This window comes from Labrus mixtus, chromosome 3 (genome assembly GCF_963584025.1).
Source record: "Labrus mixtus chromosome 3, fLabMix1.1, whole genome shotgun sequence".
NCBI lineage: Eukaryota > Metazoa > Chordata > Actinopteri > Labriformes > Labridae > Labrus > Labrus mixtus.
The window spans coordinates 10,625,322-10,644,504 of NC_083614.1; the positions used below are offsets into that span (position 1 = coordinate 10,625,322).

Below are 19,183 nucleotides of genomic sequence, written 5' to 3' on the forward strand. Positions count from 1 at the left end.
TATAATTAGCGACATGGTACTTCATTTCATGACATTCTTTGCAGTGTGTGATCATTGCACTGCAGAAAACCAAAGATTTCACGTTGCTTGATATTGCTAAAGAAATGGTAGTGAAGGGAAATGTACTAGAATGACAATATCTACTTTCAACTTCAGTTTGTGTTTTTTTTAACAAACTGCTGACGTCAGCACTAACAAAGTTTATGTAAGTCACTGAAGCTTCTCTGCAGAGGACAATGACTGAGGTGACATTATTTCTCACATGAATACTAAAAACACTGAATGCCATCTTTAACATTTTCTCCAGGTTGGACTGTTCAATTATATCTTTGCTTCCTTTCTGATGGTGAACTAGACCCTGAATTTGTAATAAGGGGACACATTAATGTCAAGGTCTCTGCCTCCTGATATTTGCGTTATTGATGAAAAGGCTTACTTTACTTTTTTTTTTATTGCTTTTTCATATTAAATTGACATGACATTTAACTATTCTAAAATCACACTAAAGTGCTGGCTTCAAATTGTACGTGACGCGGCGTTGATTGCAGAGCAGCTTTTCCTCCTTCTTTAAATGACCTAATTAAATGTATATTGCAAGATCTTACATTTGGCTTCAGCCTATTTTTCTTTCTTTGTCTTAAAGCCAAACCTGTAAAAAGGTACAAACACGGTGGCATACCAACGTTAGCTTGAACCCCACTTTGACTTTACAAAACTCTGGCTGCCCCAGACATCCAGGACACACAGCTTTATGCTGAAATAATTTGTTTTCAATCATGTGATAATTTCGTGCTGCAAGTAAACATTCATTTTGAGCACATTATAACTATTTCGAGTAGATTATTGATGGACAGAGGAAGAGACGATGGAGCGATATTTCTCATCAATGGATGACATAAAGAGACTCTGCAAGTTTCTTGTTTCGGCATTAGCTATGACCCACAGTAGCCAGTGTTCAATTTGAATGTAGATATTTATTTAAATCAATATATAACAATTTCAGGAGACCCCATTTGAATTCCATGCGACCCCAGATTGGGTCATGACCCCAAGATTGGGAAAGCCTGTACTAACACATCTATGCACTATGCACTGAAGTTACATTTTCTACTTCTCAACTTTGCACACATTTGATTGGTACTCTTATCACTGCTAACCCCACTGAAGCACAACATCTGACTCAAGCTATTTGTCAAGTTAAGTAAAAGCAGCAACACAGTCCCTAGGGAGATGTACATTTGACATTATTTGGGAGAAACTGTAATAGTATGTGGCACATTAGCGGAGGCAGGGACTTTGAAGGAGCTGAGGGGCAAGACAGGCAGGAGAAGAAAAAAAAAATAGCAGATAAAACATCCGGCCTTCCTGGGCAGATTGACTGTGATGTGTGAAGCCTCAGTCATAAAGATAAAAACCTTTATGTTATCTTTAAGTAATGCAGGAAGAAGACACACCTTGAGGCTTTTTGTCTGTACATTAAGTGCAGCTGGCCTGAGTTTTGTGACAGCTTGTCAGCTTACCAAATTCTCACCTCCCATTTATGGCAGGTCTTTTCAGCAAAGTGAGATTGTCTGGTTTAGTGTGCCTTATCTCAGCTTTAGAAGAAATCTTAATTTCCAGCTGCCTTACTGTTATTTATCCAATCACTTCTGAGGCTTCACTTCCCCCCATTTTCTTAAGCAGAGGTATTTATAGTTCATATGTGGGTCTACGGTATCTACTGTGAGGTTTTTGCATGCCTGTGTTTAGACACAGACAAACTGACTTGGAAGTGCAGTGTTGGTATCCTGCAGAGTGCCACTTATCATCAAGGATCCTGTTTGTTTCTTTATCCCATCACCGAGCCCAGACAGGAGCCATCTGTGTGTTTTTGTGTGTGTAAAGTCTATCATTGAGACAAGTCCCTGCATGAACCACCGAGAGTCAATTCCCAGTTTGTCACAGGATTTCCTGTCATGTTGCCAGCTATCAGGCGGAATAGAGATATGAACTGCATGAGTTCACACAACACTGAACACGAGTGATGGTGGAGCCACTCAGCAAAGGTCTAGTTGTATTTAATAAATAGAGGACTGGATTTTTTAGGGGCATTCAAACATGTGCTTTTCAGTAACTTAACAAGTTCATGCTGTCAATATTCTACCAACAACTAATTACTCATCTGTTTTTCAGCTTATTTAGACATACCCGCTCTTGCTGCCACCTTAGTCAATGATTGTTTTTCAAAAGCTTGCGCCGTGGTCTGCCTCTGGAGTCAAGGTGGACAGAATAGGAAGTCAGACAAGGAAACGAACAGAGCGTTCGGTCAATTTCAAAATCAAACACAAAAGACGGACTTGTGGTCATATTTTTCATCACTTTATCAGCATTATGTCAAAACAGGCACCAAAGGAACAAAAAAAATTATCCTCAGAAAAACGAAGCAACATGTTTGCATTCCAGCTGCTCATGACTGCGCTCCACTGTGCTCATGTTCCAGGAACAGATCCAGTGTGGCAGGGCGCGCAACGTCTGACAGAGCAAAACCGTAGCGCTGACGTACTGTGGTGCGCACAGAGTATGTTGAAGTTGGGAGATAATTTTGTTCCATACCTTATCATCCTCAGGGCACCTTGTTGTGTTTCCATTAATTACCTCATTCACTTATGCAGGAGATACGGTGACATTAGGATAAGTGTATTGGCATGTTCAGCAATAACCAAAATATTTGTGTACTGTAAACACTCTTAATAACTCAAACTAATGACTAGGCCAAGTCCACACGTAGGGAAATATTTTTTTAAAACAGAGGTAATCCTCCTCTGTTAAACAAAATAATCCCGTCCACACACACTCAGTTCTCAAAAACATCTCTGTCCACATGAAAAAGCAAAAACGCACTGTTACAGCTGTCATGAGCACGCCAAGTCAACAACAATGTCCTTGACATGATGTTGTCCATTCAGGCGCCTCTGCTCGTCAACATAGTGGGAGAGAAACTGTGTATGTATGTGTATAAAAAGTCCAGTTACTGTAGCAACGTTAGCACCAGCACTAGTCTGGTTATGTCTGCCATCGTGCTAATCACCTGTAAACAAAATTGACAGCGTCGCACAATGACGTTATTTACTCGTCTACACATAAACACCTTCAAATTAGTTTTTGAAAATCTTCACCCTGGAATGAATTTTCCAAAAGGTTTTCAGTGACCTAAAACACAGTTTGCATGTGTGCGAAAGGCCAAAACACACAGACAAACCTACGTTTTCAGAAAGTGTGGACTAGGCCCAAGTTGTAATGTATTATCCATAGACTGTCAATATTAATAAATGAAGCCTGAGTGACGTCACCCATCTGTTACTGCAGGGGTCTTTGGAGTCCCATCGGCTGCGGTCGCCATGATGCAAATGGTTCACCTTAACTATCAGTCAACCTAACGACAGCTTAAGAGCTGGAGCTGAGGCGGGGTTAAGCCTCCTGACAAACAGCTACATTGCACCCTCCTGTCAATCAGGTCTGCTATGCGCCTTATTGTGAATAACTCTTATCATTCATAAAATCACCTCCTGTGCAGTGTCTGCTTATCCAGACATGAGCTCATCAGACCTATTTCGTTTTTTGAACCAGGCTGTTAACTTGTTATGTAATATTAATATTACTGATGAACAAGCACTAGAAGTTCTCACTGTTTTTTTTTCAGCAGGTCACCAACATCATTAAATCAATAATGATTTATATTTCAATGATATATCTGGACCTTCACATGATATAGTTCAACATGGACAGCAGCCCACTCCTCCATGAAGATTGCTTTTAGTGAAACGAAAAGAGTTGAACAAACATCAACTTTTAGTGTACAACATAAATGAAGAGAGAGGTTATTTTCTGTGGGTGTACAGTATATAATCCAGCATTGTGATGGCCAAGGTCACCACCCCAGTAATGAAAAGCAGAGCGGGACACAAGGAAGATCAGATCCATTTGATGTCCAATGTTTCTCTTTGGTTAGTTTGTTGGAGTTTTTATGCCAAATGACGGCAACATGAGCCACGTGTTGAGACACCTTTCACCCCATAGATACAGCACAAAGCTGGAAGACAGAATTTCAGTTCAAAGGCCAGTGCCAAACATATGGAAGAAAGTAATGCACGTCAATGTAAGGGTTATATGAAGCAGATTCCAGGCATGTTTTCTGCAGAAAGGAGATGTTGACTTAACAATCGTTTTTGACATGCACATGCAAATAACTGCAAGAATCGTAAAGGAGAGAATAAAATGTGCCAGATATCAAACTCACAAAGAAATATTCAGTATATAAACCTAACAACCTGTCCATACAGAGACACATGGGACACATCCAGGCACAAGTGTGATCGCACATACAGATAATGCTGTACTGCTTAAATCCCCTTCAGGACTATCGTTACCATCACTGGGTTTATTTATAATGCTCCTCTCAGAGCTGGGAGAGAAATATAATGTAGCGGTTTCTCATAAAGTCTCTAATGGATCCCTAATGGATTTGTCAAATTGACTTGGGAGGAGAGGAGCTGCTGGGAGGAAAGGGAAATGGACAAAAAGTGTTCTTTGATCGGTGTGAGAGTTTGTGTGTGCATGTGTGTGTGTAACGTGTGTCTGTATGTACTTGACACACCGGTTTATTTTACTCAGTCTCCATGTCATGCATGCTAAGCTATTTACTGTCTTTAGCTGACAGCAGCCATCATATGAAAAGTTTTCTGCACAACGAAAACGGAAACAATTTGTCACCTGGTACTCGGTGTCTTCCTTAGCCGTACCTTAATCCTGACGTACCTGTGAAAATAATTAAGTTCTCATTTTAGGTCTTAATAATGTAGTCAAAGTTAGACTGCTTCATGTGTTCTGTCAGCCTGCTTTGTGTCATGGCATGTTGTCACACATATGCGTGTGCTGCTGTATTAAAGGCTCAGTTACATTTCCTTTTAAGGACTGCATGCTTCGTCAAGAAGACTGACACCCAGCCTGACATTATGTGTCATATAAAACCTATTAAAAACATCTAAAACTGCTGCATACTAAGGTGAGTAATGCTGGAGGAATAAATACACACTCTGACATTCATGTGACATTATCCCCTGAAATACATTTTTTCCCAATATCTGCAAAAATAAATGTATCTTATATTGTTGAGTATTACTATTTTATATTGTTCACGCCTAAATTAAAAACATGTTGCTTTGTCTTGCTGAGGATGATTTGTTGTTCATGCTGTGGCTGTTTGCAATGATGATACAGTAATAGAACATATAATCAAGAGTCTGTATATTGTGTTTTATTTTGAAATCGAGCAGATGCTCTGTGCGTTTCCTTTCCACTGACTTCCTGTTCGCGTCAATCTACTCTGTTCAGCTTGATGTGTGCTTGCAGCTGGCTCCGTCATAAATAAGTCGTTTTCACATATTCACTCCAGGTAATATGTAGATCATTACGGGAGGACTGCTCCGGAGATTCTCCCGACCTGGCTGTTCACACACTGTTTGCGTTCACACGTCCAGCCCCTCCTGGAAATATCCTGAGTTTTTCAAGAGATATCTGCTCGTGTGAAAATGGCAATAGAATCGGTGTGTATTTGAAACGGAGCACAGCGGAGGGTGGCTGTTGGCACGCTCCAGAGACGGATCACAGCGACTAGAGACTGACCAGAGTGGTAGCGAGCGGCGCCATAGTACGGGTAATGCTGACAACTAACAACATGTCCACAGAAAAAAAAGTCATGTTAAAACACAACCCTCCAATAGTAGCCTGAAACAATGATGAATTTCAGGTCCCCTTTGCACCCCGCTCCACAGTAGGTACGGTTTGTACGAGGACATATCTGGTTCAGAGAAGACAGCTATGAAAGCACGACAGTCTCTAATTTTGCTGCAGCTATGAAAAGGCTGACCTTCAGCTCTTCTGAACACCAAAATGAATTTTTTAAACGCATGATGTTTCTTTTATTGCCTTCTCTTTCCCCTTATGACACATTCCTGACAGCCCTGTCAACTCAGCCGAGAGACCTGTTGTGACAGATCTGGCTTCCTGCTTGAACCCTCAACTCAGGTTTTGTTGATTTCTGTATGAGGCCTACATTTTAAAACGTTACACAGTCCTCTTTTAAATAGTTTGATGTGAGGAACAGTTCATTCCTATTTTTGTCTGAAGTGCTGCGCTCTTCTATCATGAACACATGCTGCTATGAACAAAACTTTAAGCCAAAAAGTACAATATTTTACAGAAAAATAACCTACACATTCTTTAATATCAAACTAGACACATTGGTTAATATTCAAGCTACTGTGAGGAATTTTTGATTTGTGTCAATTTTGGCACCTCCTGTGGACAACTCAGTACAACGTAATCTCTTTACTATTTTTGTCTCATCTAGGTTCAGGTAGTGGTTTATTTTGGGGCTTTTTATGGTTTTATAGAGAGAGAAAGTGGGGAAAGGAGCCACAGGTCGGATTCAAACCTGTATCACCCGCATAGAGGATTACAGCCTGATGCAGGCACACTAGGTCACCGCCGGCACCCTGTAAGTACTGTTTTTAACACAATGTCTCATCTTGCTTTTTTTTAACACACATTCAATATATCACTCCTGAAGAATAGTCCAGTGAAAGGTATAGCATGCAGTCTATCAATTCATTTGTCACCTACCCCTAAAGAAGCAGTTTTACCTGCATTTTCCATATAGTCCGTGCACGCTGCGTTTTTGGAGCGTGAGGGCAGCCATGAGCATACGATCAAGAGTCTTTATATTGTGTTTTATTTTGAAATTGACAAGATGCTCTGTGCGTTTCCTTGTCATACTTCCTGCGCGGGTCGATCTATTCTGTTCAGCTTGACGCATGCTGGCAGTGCAATATGTCAAAAATGGACTTAGTGTGTATTTAAAACAGAGCAGAACGGAGAGTCGGAGGGCTGCTGGCCAGAGACGGACTGCGGATGTGTGACGTGGGAACATTGATTCGAGTGGCATTGTCGTAGCACATGGAGCTAACGGACCGCTACGCACACAGACTATGTGATAAAACTGAAGTTCGGCATAAATATGAACAATATTTAAATAATCAATCTTGTTATTGATGGTCTTTGTAATCAATCTTAATGTTGGTCTGTTTGAGAATCACATAAAAGCTCCTCACAGGAGCTAGAATTGATGTCTATGTATTTTCATTACTTGAAATGTGTCACACGATAGCTTAACAAGGCAGGGATGAGCTTCTTTATTTCCCGTGAGACTTGGAAGATGAACATTAGGTAACTCTGTCGGTATTATCAACAACATCGAGGCTGCTCAGGCAGAATTTCAGGGTTCAGTTACAAAAGGTTTCAGATTTATCGTTTGGTGGTTACCATGGCTACATAAACATAAAAATAAAACAAGTTTGAGTTTGTAGATCTGTCGATCAATTGTGAGAGCTGTGAGCTTCTTCAACAGCACAGTGTCCTGAGTAATTAAGTTAATTTATGCAAATTCCACAACTGTGTTTAATACATGTTTTTTATGGGAATCATTGGATTCTAAAGTCGCCTTTTTCTCGATAGTTGCAACAGCTACTATTGGCTAGGGAGGTCAGTCTGATCAGTGAGTCTGGAGGACACATGGTCACCATATTAATCTGCAGAAAGAATGAATTTGTCCTCGGTCTGTGCACTATAGGGGGAAAACTGTGGGAAAAAAAACAAGAGGGATCAAAAGTTACAAAAGCTGTATTGTGACAGAGGGAGAGAGATCATTTTGTAATCTCTCTCTATCCACCTCTCTTTCTGACTTACACACAAATACACACACACACACACTCTTTGGGAACCACAAGTAAAGGTCACCGACTGCAAACATGTGAAAAGAGCTCCAAGATAATGAAATAAAAAATACTCTTTTTGTTAGGCTCAGAAAAAATCTGAACGGCTCGTTCACAATCACAAACCAAACATTGAATTAAATCAATAAAAATCGACAAAATACATACATTATGAAACTCTACCCAAATATCCAAACCTCCATTCCATACTCCTGACCACAGCAGTCATACACACACACAAATACACACTCCCTCAGAGCGCCCAACAGCATTCACCCAACTCGAGCAGGAAGTGTTGCTCTGGCCGCAGCTCAATTTGTCCGTTAACTAAAGGTCAAGGCGAGTGTGTTTTACCGAGGAGTCGGTATTTCAGAGCTCATTTGCTCCCCTTCACTTCCCCCTCGCTCACAGTGTTGAATGCAGCAATTTACAGCAGGCAGAGAAAAGCAGGAAGAAAAGATAAAAGTTCTGTTTCCATCTGACCGTCAAGGCAATTTCATACGAAGCACAGAGAGCGCAAAGAAATAGATTTATCATTGAGTGAGTTGGAGTTGAAATAAGGTCAGACACTCAGGAGGTTGTTGTTGTCATTGTAAAACACATGCAGCGTTATTTCACCCACAAACAGGGAGTTGTATGAGAAACAGTAATTTTCTTTAAGATAGAAAACAAAGAAAATTGGTTTAACATCCAGTACACATCTATCTAAGGTCCGATACGTCAGAGTCCAAATGGACCTCTGTAATCCTCCTCTGTACCAAAATCAGTTGATGCAGCAGATACACAGCTTTGATTTTCAGCAACTCAACAAAGTCTAAATTGAAGATCAGTCCCAAGTCTTTACTTCATGCATACATCCAGTCAACTAGTCAGCAGAGTACCTTCCTACCAGAGTCCTGTGTGAACCCTCTTTGCATCCTGTACCGGTCAGCTTTGTTCCCAGACTCCAGGCCGCTCATAGGGAGGCAGAGTTCACTTTGATTTACAGAGATAATAAAATACTTAAATTGGACATATTATGAAAAATCCACTTTGACAGTGTTTTTGAACATATATTTGGGTAACCTGAGTGTCTACTGACCCACAAAATGTGAAATAAACCCATCCAGTCCTTTGTTTGTGGTCTGCATACGTCTTACAACATAGAGAAAAATGCTCAGTTTCAAATTTGCTCTCTTTGTGACATCACAGTGGGATTCTGGTAAAAAATGATGATGATGTTGGGCTTAAGGATGATGCTGATGTTGAGGATGATGCTGATGTTGAGGATGATGCTGATGCTGATGTTGGTGAAGATGCTGATGTATACCCTCCCCTCCCCTGGAATCTCCACTCATGGACTCAGGGGGGGCTCATTGCATTTAAAGAGACACACACAGCAAAACGGAGCGTTCTGAGAGAGCTGGTTTATACAGGGTCACATACCTCCTCTGGTGCTTCATTCATGTTATATTTTGAACAAAGCCCTGCACAAATGTTTCATTTAGAACACAGGGGACTGTTTGAAAAGGTGGAAAAGGGGGATAATATGTCCTTTTATGTCCTCCATTTAGAGTTTACTTTAATCACTGATTCTTGAGACATGGGACAATTCCTCAACATCAGCATAATCCTCAATATCAGCATCATCCTCATCCTCATCCTCACCCTCAACATCAGCATCATCCCAACATCAGCATCATCCTGAACATCAGCATCATCCTGAACATCAGCATCATCCTCAACATCAGCATCATCCTGAACATCAACATCATCAGCATCATCAGCATCATCAACATCAGCAGCATCATCAACATCAGCATCATCAGCATCATCAACATCAGCATCATCAGCATCATCAACATCAGCATCATCCTCAACATCAGCAGCATCATCAACATCAGCATCATCAGCATCATCAACATCAGCAGCATCATCAACATCAGCATCATCAACATCAGCATCATCATCAACATCAGCATCATCCTCAACATCAGCATCATCCTCAACATCAGCATCATCTTCAACATCAGCATCATCAACATCAGCATCACCCTCAACATCAGCATCATCCCCAACATCAGCATCATCTTCAACATCAGCATCATCAACATCAGCATCATCCTCAACATCAGCATCATCCCCAACATCAGCATCATCCTCAACATCAGCATCATCCCCAACATCAGCATCACCCTCAACATCAGCATCATCCTCAACATCAGCATCATCTTCAACATCAGTATCATCCCCAACATCATCAACATCAGCATCATCAGCATCATCAACATCAGCATCATCCTCAACATCAGCAGCATCATCAACATCAGCATCATCAGCATCATCAACATCAGCAGCATCATCAACATCAGCATCATCAACATCAGCATCATCATCAACATCAGCATCATCCTCAACATCAGCATCATCCTCAACATCAGCATCATCTTCAACATCAGCATCATCAACATCAGCATCACCCTCAACATCAGCATCATCCCCAACATCAGCATCATCTTCAACATCAGCATCATCAACATCAGCATCATCCTCAACATCAGCATCATCCCCAACATCAGCATCATCCTCAACATCAGCATCATCCCCAACATCAGCATCACCCTCAACATCAGCATCATCCTCAACATCAGCATCATCTTCAACATCAGTATCATCCCCAACATCAGCATCATCTTCAACATCAGCATCATCAACATCAGCATCATCCTCAACATCAGCATCATCCTCAACATCAACATCCTCAACATCAGCATCATCCTCAACATCAGCATCATACTCAACATCAGCATCATCAACATCAGCATCATCCTCAACATCAGCATCCTCAACATCAGCATCATCCTCAACATCAACATCCTCAACATCAGCATCATCCTCAACATCAGCATCATCAACATCATCCTCAACATCAGCATCATCCTCAACATCAGCATCATCCTGAACATCAACATCCTCAACATCAGCATCATCCTCAACATCAACATCCTCAACATCAGCATCATCAACATCAGCATCATCTTCAACATCAGCATCATCCTCAACATCAGCATCCTCAACATCAGCATCATCCTCAACATCAACATCCTCAACATCAGCATCATCCTCAACATCAGCATCATCTTCAACATCAGCATCATCCTCAACATCAGCATCATCAACATCAGCATCATCCTCAACATCAGCATCATCCTGAACATCAGCATCATCTTCAACATCAGCATCATCAACATCAGCATCATCTTCAACATCAGCATCATCTTCAACATCAGCATCATCCTCAACATCAGCATCATCAACATCAGCATCATCCTTAACATCAGCATCATCAACATCGGCATCATCCTCAACATCAGCATCATCAACATCAGCATCATCTTCAACATCAGCATCATCTTCAACATCAGCATCATCCTCAACATCAGCATCATCTTCAACATCATCATCCTCAACATCAGCATCATCAACATCAGCATCATCCTCAACATCAGCATCATCAACATCAGCATCATCCTTAACATCAGCATCATCAACATCAGCATCATCCTCAACATCAGCATCATCCTCAACATCGGCATCATCCTCAACATCAGCATCATCCTCAACATCAGCATCATCCTCAACATCAGCATCATCCTCAACATCAGCATCAGCATCATCCTCAACATCAGCATCATCCTCAACATCAGCATCATCCTCAACATCAGCATCATCCTCAACATCAGCATCATCCTCAGCATCAGCATCATCCTCAACATCAGCATCATCCTCAACATCAGCATCTTCACCAACATCAGCATCAGCATCATCCTCAACATCAGCATCATCCTCAACATCAGCATCATCCTCAACATCAGCATCATCCTCAACATCAGCATCATCCTTAAGCCCAACACCATCATCATCACAGGAGTATTATGTAGCAGTGTGTAACATACCAATCATCATAGTTCAAAACATGAAAATATGTATTTATTTCCCTGACAAATTCCTCACTGTATATTCTGGCCTTGCAATTGTTTTTTTCTTTTTTTTTATCTAAATCTACAGCTTTACATGGAGCTTTGATGGGCACAACAAAGGATCAACTGTCCTCCACTGACATCACTCAGGGAATTAAACTCAGATCCTCCCAAATGATCTAAAAACTAAGTCAGTTATAATTGTTTCTGCAGCTCTGTTTGTAACAAAAAATGCTTCAACTTCTTCATCTGTCAGGTCATAAGAGATGTGTTGTAGACATGTGGACCTGAGCATTTCATCCATCACATTTTATTTTAATCTCACGTTATTTTATGAATTATTTCAAATATTCTCACACGTCTTATTTCAAACGTACATGCATGCATTCTTATGAACACCCACAGCTACATTTAAATACTTTGTATGGTATTCATATATTTAAGGGCTACTTTTTCCTTATTTAAATCAAAATGGGACATGAACTTAAATAAAGGTTTTCTGATGCAAATGCTTACAAAAAATAATGGGATTTACTTTTAATCTCATTAATTATGAAGATGTATTTCCTCTGTTATTTACTTTATTAATTACAGATGGTGTTGATCTCTTGGATGAATAAAGTAATAAAACACAAAAGGCATTTTTTTAAAGATATTTTTGGGCCATTTTTGCCTGAAATGGATCGGGAAGAGAGACACGAAAACGTTGGGAGGAGAGAGTAGGGGATGACATGCAGCAAAGGGCCGAGGTCGGACTCGTACCCACGGTCGCTGCAATGAGGAATATAGCCTCCGTACATAACCACTAGGCTATCCAGCACCCCGAGCCTAGGACATTTTGAGGTTTACAAAGCTTCTAACATGTCAGTTTTTTCCCCAAATTAAGTTTTCTGTGATTAATGATCCACATGGTCCACAGCGTAGACATGAAGTTTTAACGATCTCCATTTTATCTCCATTATCAAGTTCTGGCTGTAGCCGACTAAAATGACTCAAAATAAGCTACAAAGTCAGTAAAGTAGCTGTCAGTTTGTCTGTCGAACCAAGTACACTTCATGATCACATGAAGCCATGCATGAGTTGTATTATGACGTTATGAACAAGAGGTTACCACGGTGAGTGGGTGCAGGCCAATGGGGGAATGGGGAGGGGGGACAATAGTGCTTCAACACGGTACGGGGCAACTAAGCCTAGTGTGAGTGCGTGGCGTCCTTAAGCCATGATGTGCGTGCTGAGAGGGCCAGATCACCTCTGTGCCTGTTTGTATTTATGTATTTGTGATTTTGACATGTGTTGTTTTTACTACTGTTGTGCTGCTTGTGATGATGATGCTTCCATGTTACACTGCTGATGGTGTAAGGTTTCATTCATCAGCCCCAAACCATATGTTATGTAATACTGTTGATTTTTCAAAGTCTGTATGAGTAATCACACCAGCGGTATGCTGCTAATGTCATCTGTCATCTTGTCCCGTTACTTTAGACTGTCTTTAGTGATGAAGTGTGCAGAGTGGATATCTGAGCAACAGGAACTCAACAAAATGCAAACATGCTGAGTTACAGACACTCCAGAGAGTCACTATATCAGGCATAAACACAGTCAAGCTACTTTATTCTTTTAATAAGACAGTGTGCCCTCCGCCTCCCCTCCTGAGCCTGTCTGCGTCTACCAAGAAAAACACACACACACTCCCAGAAACACACACACACACACACACATGTGTGATCTTTCCTGTTCAATATAAATCTACTCCTATCATTGTTACAAAAGTGCGGCTCACATGCTGTAAAAACAAATTCATTGTACTGCGTTGTCCACAGGGGGCGCCATTCATGTTGGGAAAATAACGGTTTAGACATTAACAAAACAAAACAGTGATGAAAAAGGAGAGAGACAAACTGAGAGAGCCTGACAAAGCCTGTAACTGAGTTGATTGACAGCACTAGTAACAACATGAATATGACTTTAATTAAGGCTGATCATACTTCAAAACAAGACTTAATGGTCATTGTTGGTCTTTGCAGACATATTATCAAAGATAACTAATATCGTGCACATCTCTTTCTATCAGCCAGACAAATGGTATATTGAGCAACCGTGCAGCTAAGCTGCTGTGATTAGCCGGGCCTGACCATTTCTATTGTCCTTTCTCTTTTGTTCAATGCTCTCTTCACACAGGACGATGGAACTGATCAACACAGTGCAGCTGGTTTAACCTGAAAATGACATGCAACTGAATGTGAAAAGAGCTGAAATGTTTTTAATTCAAACGGTTTTGTTTTGGTGGTGCATTAAAAGCCACCATGCAAATCCCAATGAGCTCCATTGTACTGATTTGGGCTAGAGCCGCTATCTCCAAACCACAATGGAATCACACCAACACTTTCCGCTCCTCAGAGAATAAAGGGAACGATATCCCCTGGTGATTTGGGCCTTGAGACATGGTCTCAGACATGTGCACACACACACACACACACACACACACACACACACACACACACACACACACACACACACACACACACACACACTCTCTGCCTTGAGGTATCAGCTTGCCTTTGTGCGGAGATGAGTAGTCAAGGCTGTCCTTATCATGGCTTGATGATAATAAAGAAGGCGGGATGCCTTTCTCCCACATGGAAAGATGATAACAAAGAAAGTGCTGGACTGTCTGAGATACCGCAGCGCAGACTAGACTCCCATCTTCTCCATCCTCCCCTCCCTCATTCATTCCCGCTGCCCTTTGCTTTTTCTCCCCCTCTCCTCTTCCCTTTTGTTGTTTGAGAGACACATCAGATCGTGTTGCAGACGAAAAGAGTGAATAGAAGACAGGTGATACCGCGTCTGCTAGCACGGAAGGAATGTCAGATGGTATTAAGAGGAGAAAAAGCTGAGAGAGAAAAGAGGGTTGTGGGGTGGGGAGAAAATCAAAGAGCAGCAGGTGCATAGCAAATCAGGAAGCTGGGAATATTCATGTAGCAGTGGAAGGATAAATGAGCCTGACCGAAGGGCTTTGCAAAAAGTACAAATCTTGTAAAAAATGAAAGAAGAAAATATTCTTTTAAAAGATTTGATTGTTGACAAACGCTGATTTAATTATGTTCAGATGAGCTTGTTAAATTTTTAGTGTTTGAGAAGATTGAACAAATATTAGGGCTGTGGATCTTTAATGATTCGATAAACAATGCACAATTTATTTTTTATTCATGGTTCATTTGAAAGAGAGAGATACAATATACAGAGCCAAACTGAAAACAGCATCCAATGCAAGTATCATAGTGTTTATAGCAGAATCGTCAACGTCCGCACCCAAATTAAGAAAAATACTCTGCTTCAGTGAGAATGTCCATGTGAGGACCACAAGAAGACTGGAAGAAGGGATCAGAAAGGACAAGAATTAACTTCATCCATGCACTGTGCACACAAACTCAACAAAAATACACACACACACACACACACACACACAAACCACAAGCACACGCACACAGTTCCACAGGGGGAACAATCTTTAGTTTCTGTTAATCTCAATAAATCAACTTAAGTTTGTACTTAAAATGAAGGAAATGAGTCAAAATAATCAAATAAAGAAGTTAAGTTACTTTTTTAAATGTGTGTCGTCACCTTGTGCAGCTGTTCAGGTGATGTGACTTCCTCTAGCGTTGCGCTGACTCAAACATGGCTCTGACCTCAGGCGACTTTGTGGTCGCAAATCATGTGGATGCATTTTTGTAGTTGCGCAGGGAGTGTGTAGTGTTGGTTTAGTTTATACCGGCTAAGTGTCTGTGGACATGATCTACAAATGTGCAGCTGGTTCTGGCTTAAATTCTGGGCGTCAGACATCCAAGCGGACCCTCGCGGACACATGCAGATGATGAAATTTACGTCACTTGGACCCTCACTGACCCTTGCGGCGGCACAAATGGGTAAATGATGCAAATGAGTGCAGCTGCTCAAAACAAATCCGATGCTGAGCTGTGGCCTCTTTCAGTTTCCATTCCGCCCCTTCCACATATTTCACCTCTGAACACAAACTAATTTAAATACATATTGCATGATGCCAAACGCACACACTGAAAAAAACAGATATGCTTTTTTTTTTCTTAACTCAGCTTGTGCAAACAGAACTGTTGTAATGCTTCTACATGTTGTTTCACTGTTTCACACTGAAAGACTATATTCTGGAGGAAGGTTAGCCACATGAGCCCCTCTTAAGAGCTGTACCGATGTGGAGGATGGGACAAAATAAGGTCAGAAGTTGTTGTTTTTTTGTAGCCTAAGGAGTAGTAATAAGGTCAATATGAAAAAGCTTGTAGTTGCTGGTACAGTGGAGATTGCATTGTCAAAACTCTAACAATGACAATATTAACATAGTAATTTGTCTGTGTTTGGCAAGCATGCTTTTTATAGTGTGCATAGTCTTTGTTTAGCGTGTTAGTATGCTCACAATTGATAAAATGCATTTGACAAAGTGTAGCTGGAGCTGCTGATAATGTAAGAAAGTCTTTGGTCAGAAGCCATGACTTTAAGTTTTTTTGTCCTTTACTCATTGTGTTTCCGTAACAAGGCCAAGTGGAAGTTCCATCATCATTACGCCTTTGTGCTTTCCATAGACTGTAAATATTAATGGACAAAGCCTGAGTGACGTCGGCCATCTGTTCCTGCAGGAGGCGCTCATCGGCAGCAGCCTCCATGCTGGAAAGCCTTACTTTTAGTCAACCTAATCACAGGCTGAGAGCTGAGACAGGTTTTAGGCCTCCTGAAAAACATTTACATTGCACCCACCTGTCAATCATGTCAGCTACGAGCCTAACTATGGATAACACGTATTGTTTTTAAATTCGAAATGGATGCGTTTTTTTTTTTTTAAATGAACCCCCTGTACAGTATGTGATGGTGATGACAATAACTAATCAGACCTATTTCATTTTTTTGTACCAGGCTGAAAACATGTTATTTATGCTGTACTTTTTGGCTGTGGTGTCTCCTGGGGCTCCTGGCGACAGCCTCAAGCGGCTTCATTTCTCAACACCTATTGGTTGCCGCTTTTTACTTTCACACAGCATCCACAACAGCCTATTGGTCCAGATGTGCGTTCACATTGCAAAGCGGTGTTGAAGAAGCACGAGAGGCATGACATGTGAACAGACAGCAGGTACTTGCTTCAAAATGTGGCCTGCAGAAGCTGGGGATCAAACCACCAACTGTATAAGTGAGAGATCACGATGACATGAGTATACCACTTAATTGCAGGGATCATATAAGTGGTTCGTCAAACATATTTGACCTAACATCATTCACATTGTTTCTGTGCAAAGAGAAGTGATCAGCGTGCACATAGTGAATAATGAAAGAACTACATCATATACAAATAGTGCTACTAAACTGAAACTGAAAGATGAATAGTACTTTTTAAACAAAAAAAGTTTTTGTGGGGTTTGCTTCTCAGTTCAATGATGTCTTCCATGGATCAAGTCAGGGAAGATGAAACGTATGATGTTTTCAGAATATCACAAGACCACAAACTAAGAAGCCAAAGCTTGAAAAGAAATGTGTGCAGTATGGAGTATAAAACAAGCCGAATGTGTTTGGTTTAAAAGCAAAGTGTTTATCATGAGTGGAGGGACTAATGGAGTATCATCTTCTTCCTGCACTATTGCTTGAGCCCATTTTTGTGTGCATCTAAATCTGCAATAAGAAAAGCTAAAATGATGTGCTTACAAGTACAACATTTTTTCCTAAAAAATGGGTAACTGTAGAGATACAAAATCCTTAGATTTTGACCAAAGTTTTGCTCTGCAGTCACGCCTACCATTTGCAGTCAACCATTTGTGCTTTTTTATTGACTTGCAAGTGTCTATCTGCAACCCTTCCTTAATATGAATTAGTATTGTGTTCTATTTAAAGAGAGTAGTCTCCCTCCCACTTCTTATTATTTCTGTCCGTCACATGCTCTAGTACCACCAGGAGCCTGCAGCCACAACACCTGTTAAATACCAACCCCTGTGAGGGTGTGTGTGTGTGTGTGTGTGTGTGTGTGTGTGTGTGTGTGTGTGTTCATACTACCCCCTGACACATGCAAAACAAGGTAAGACAAAACCACTGTAGGTAGGCGACGTTGTACTGCAGCTCCTTTTACTCCCCCTCTGGCCCCTTTGTTAATGATATGTTACTGAGGAGGGTCCTCTAGAGGACGGTGTACAAATACACACAGAACACAGTGACGGTATAATCAGTCGCATGGTAACCGAGACACCAACACATTCATTATCAGCCGACATCACTTGAATACTCAGGAAGCAAATGAAACTGAACAACAATCCTATCCCAAACTGAAGACACAAACTAACAGAAAAACGGAGTTTCTGTCGCCACTTTCACTTTTGCTTTCCATCATCACTCTCGCACTGCATGATGGGTAGGTTTTGGAGTCGAACATGACAGCATGCAACACTTCATTTCCCTGCTGTGTATTTAAATTGAGCTACCGCTGCTCATTACAAACGAGGGACATTATTGCTATATTGTTTGCTGGACTCAATCTCAAGGCAGCCCGGGTTCATGTACAGTGATTAACCTGAGTGACTCTTTAACCAGCGAATGGCCGGCAGCATAGAAAACACAGTGATGGATGGAAGAAAGAGAGAAAGCAACTAATTATCTCAATTTGGGAGAACCGAGAGCATGCATCCACATTCACACATCCAGTTTAATAAGCACGTTAGCTGTGAACAAACTTGATCTACACATTTACCTTGCAAAGCTGGTTGAACAGCCCCCGGTTGTTTCCTCAGTCTGCCTGTGTGTGTGTGTGTGTGTGTGTGTCTCAAAGAGGCTGCAGCAGAGGATAAAGGCCGCTCTATTTGCTTCTCTTCTATGCTGCAGCTGCCGTGTTTCTCCAGCTCGAACACAGGAGCAGACAGGAAGAGGTGGCCGGCTTGTTTACCTGACACTCTGCCTGCCTGCCTACAAAACACACTGCTTGGTTACTTATGTAACTGCTTGCCTGAAACCTTTCTGGCTGTTTACCTGTGTACAGTCACTGCCAGGCCCCTCTCACCTTTCCACCTGCTTGACTAACCTGCTGTGTTTAAGTTCACCTGTCTGCCTGAATGCTTGCTGTTCTGTGTGTGTATGGGTGTACTGACATTAGCATAGCCCTTCCTCCTTTCTTACCTGCACTCATCTAACCTGTTTGTCACTGTGCTGCCTGGATATGTGTGTGTGTGTGTGTGTTTGATTGGCAGTGCTTTTTTCTTTGCTGTCATTCACAGTGTTTTTTTTTCACTGTAACCAGATACACACACACACACACACACATGAAATACAGGACTGAAGGTTGCAATTGTATCGTCCCCACATGTTTATTCACTGTGGACTAATAATAAATGTAACTGTGATCTTAGTTTACTTTAGTGT

The 19,183-nt window shown here is 41.2% G+C and overlaps 1 protein-coding gene across 1 annotated transcript in view; it reads right to left on the reverse strand.

Annotated features, from left to right (window-relative positions):
- The window catches only part of LOC132958345 (inactive N-acetylated-alpha-linked acidic dipeptidase-like protein 2), a 479,226-nt gene extending 460,325 nt beyond the window's left edge, over positions 1 to 18,901 (reverse strand). The window contains exon 1 of the mRNA XM_061031099.1: positions 18,519 to 18,901. The gene's annotated coding sequence lies outside the window, so the exon portion shown is untranslated. The remainder of the gene's footprint in view (positions 1 to 18,518) is intronic.
- Positions 18,902 to 19,183: the final 282 nt, after the last annotated feature.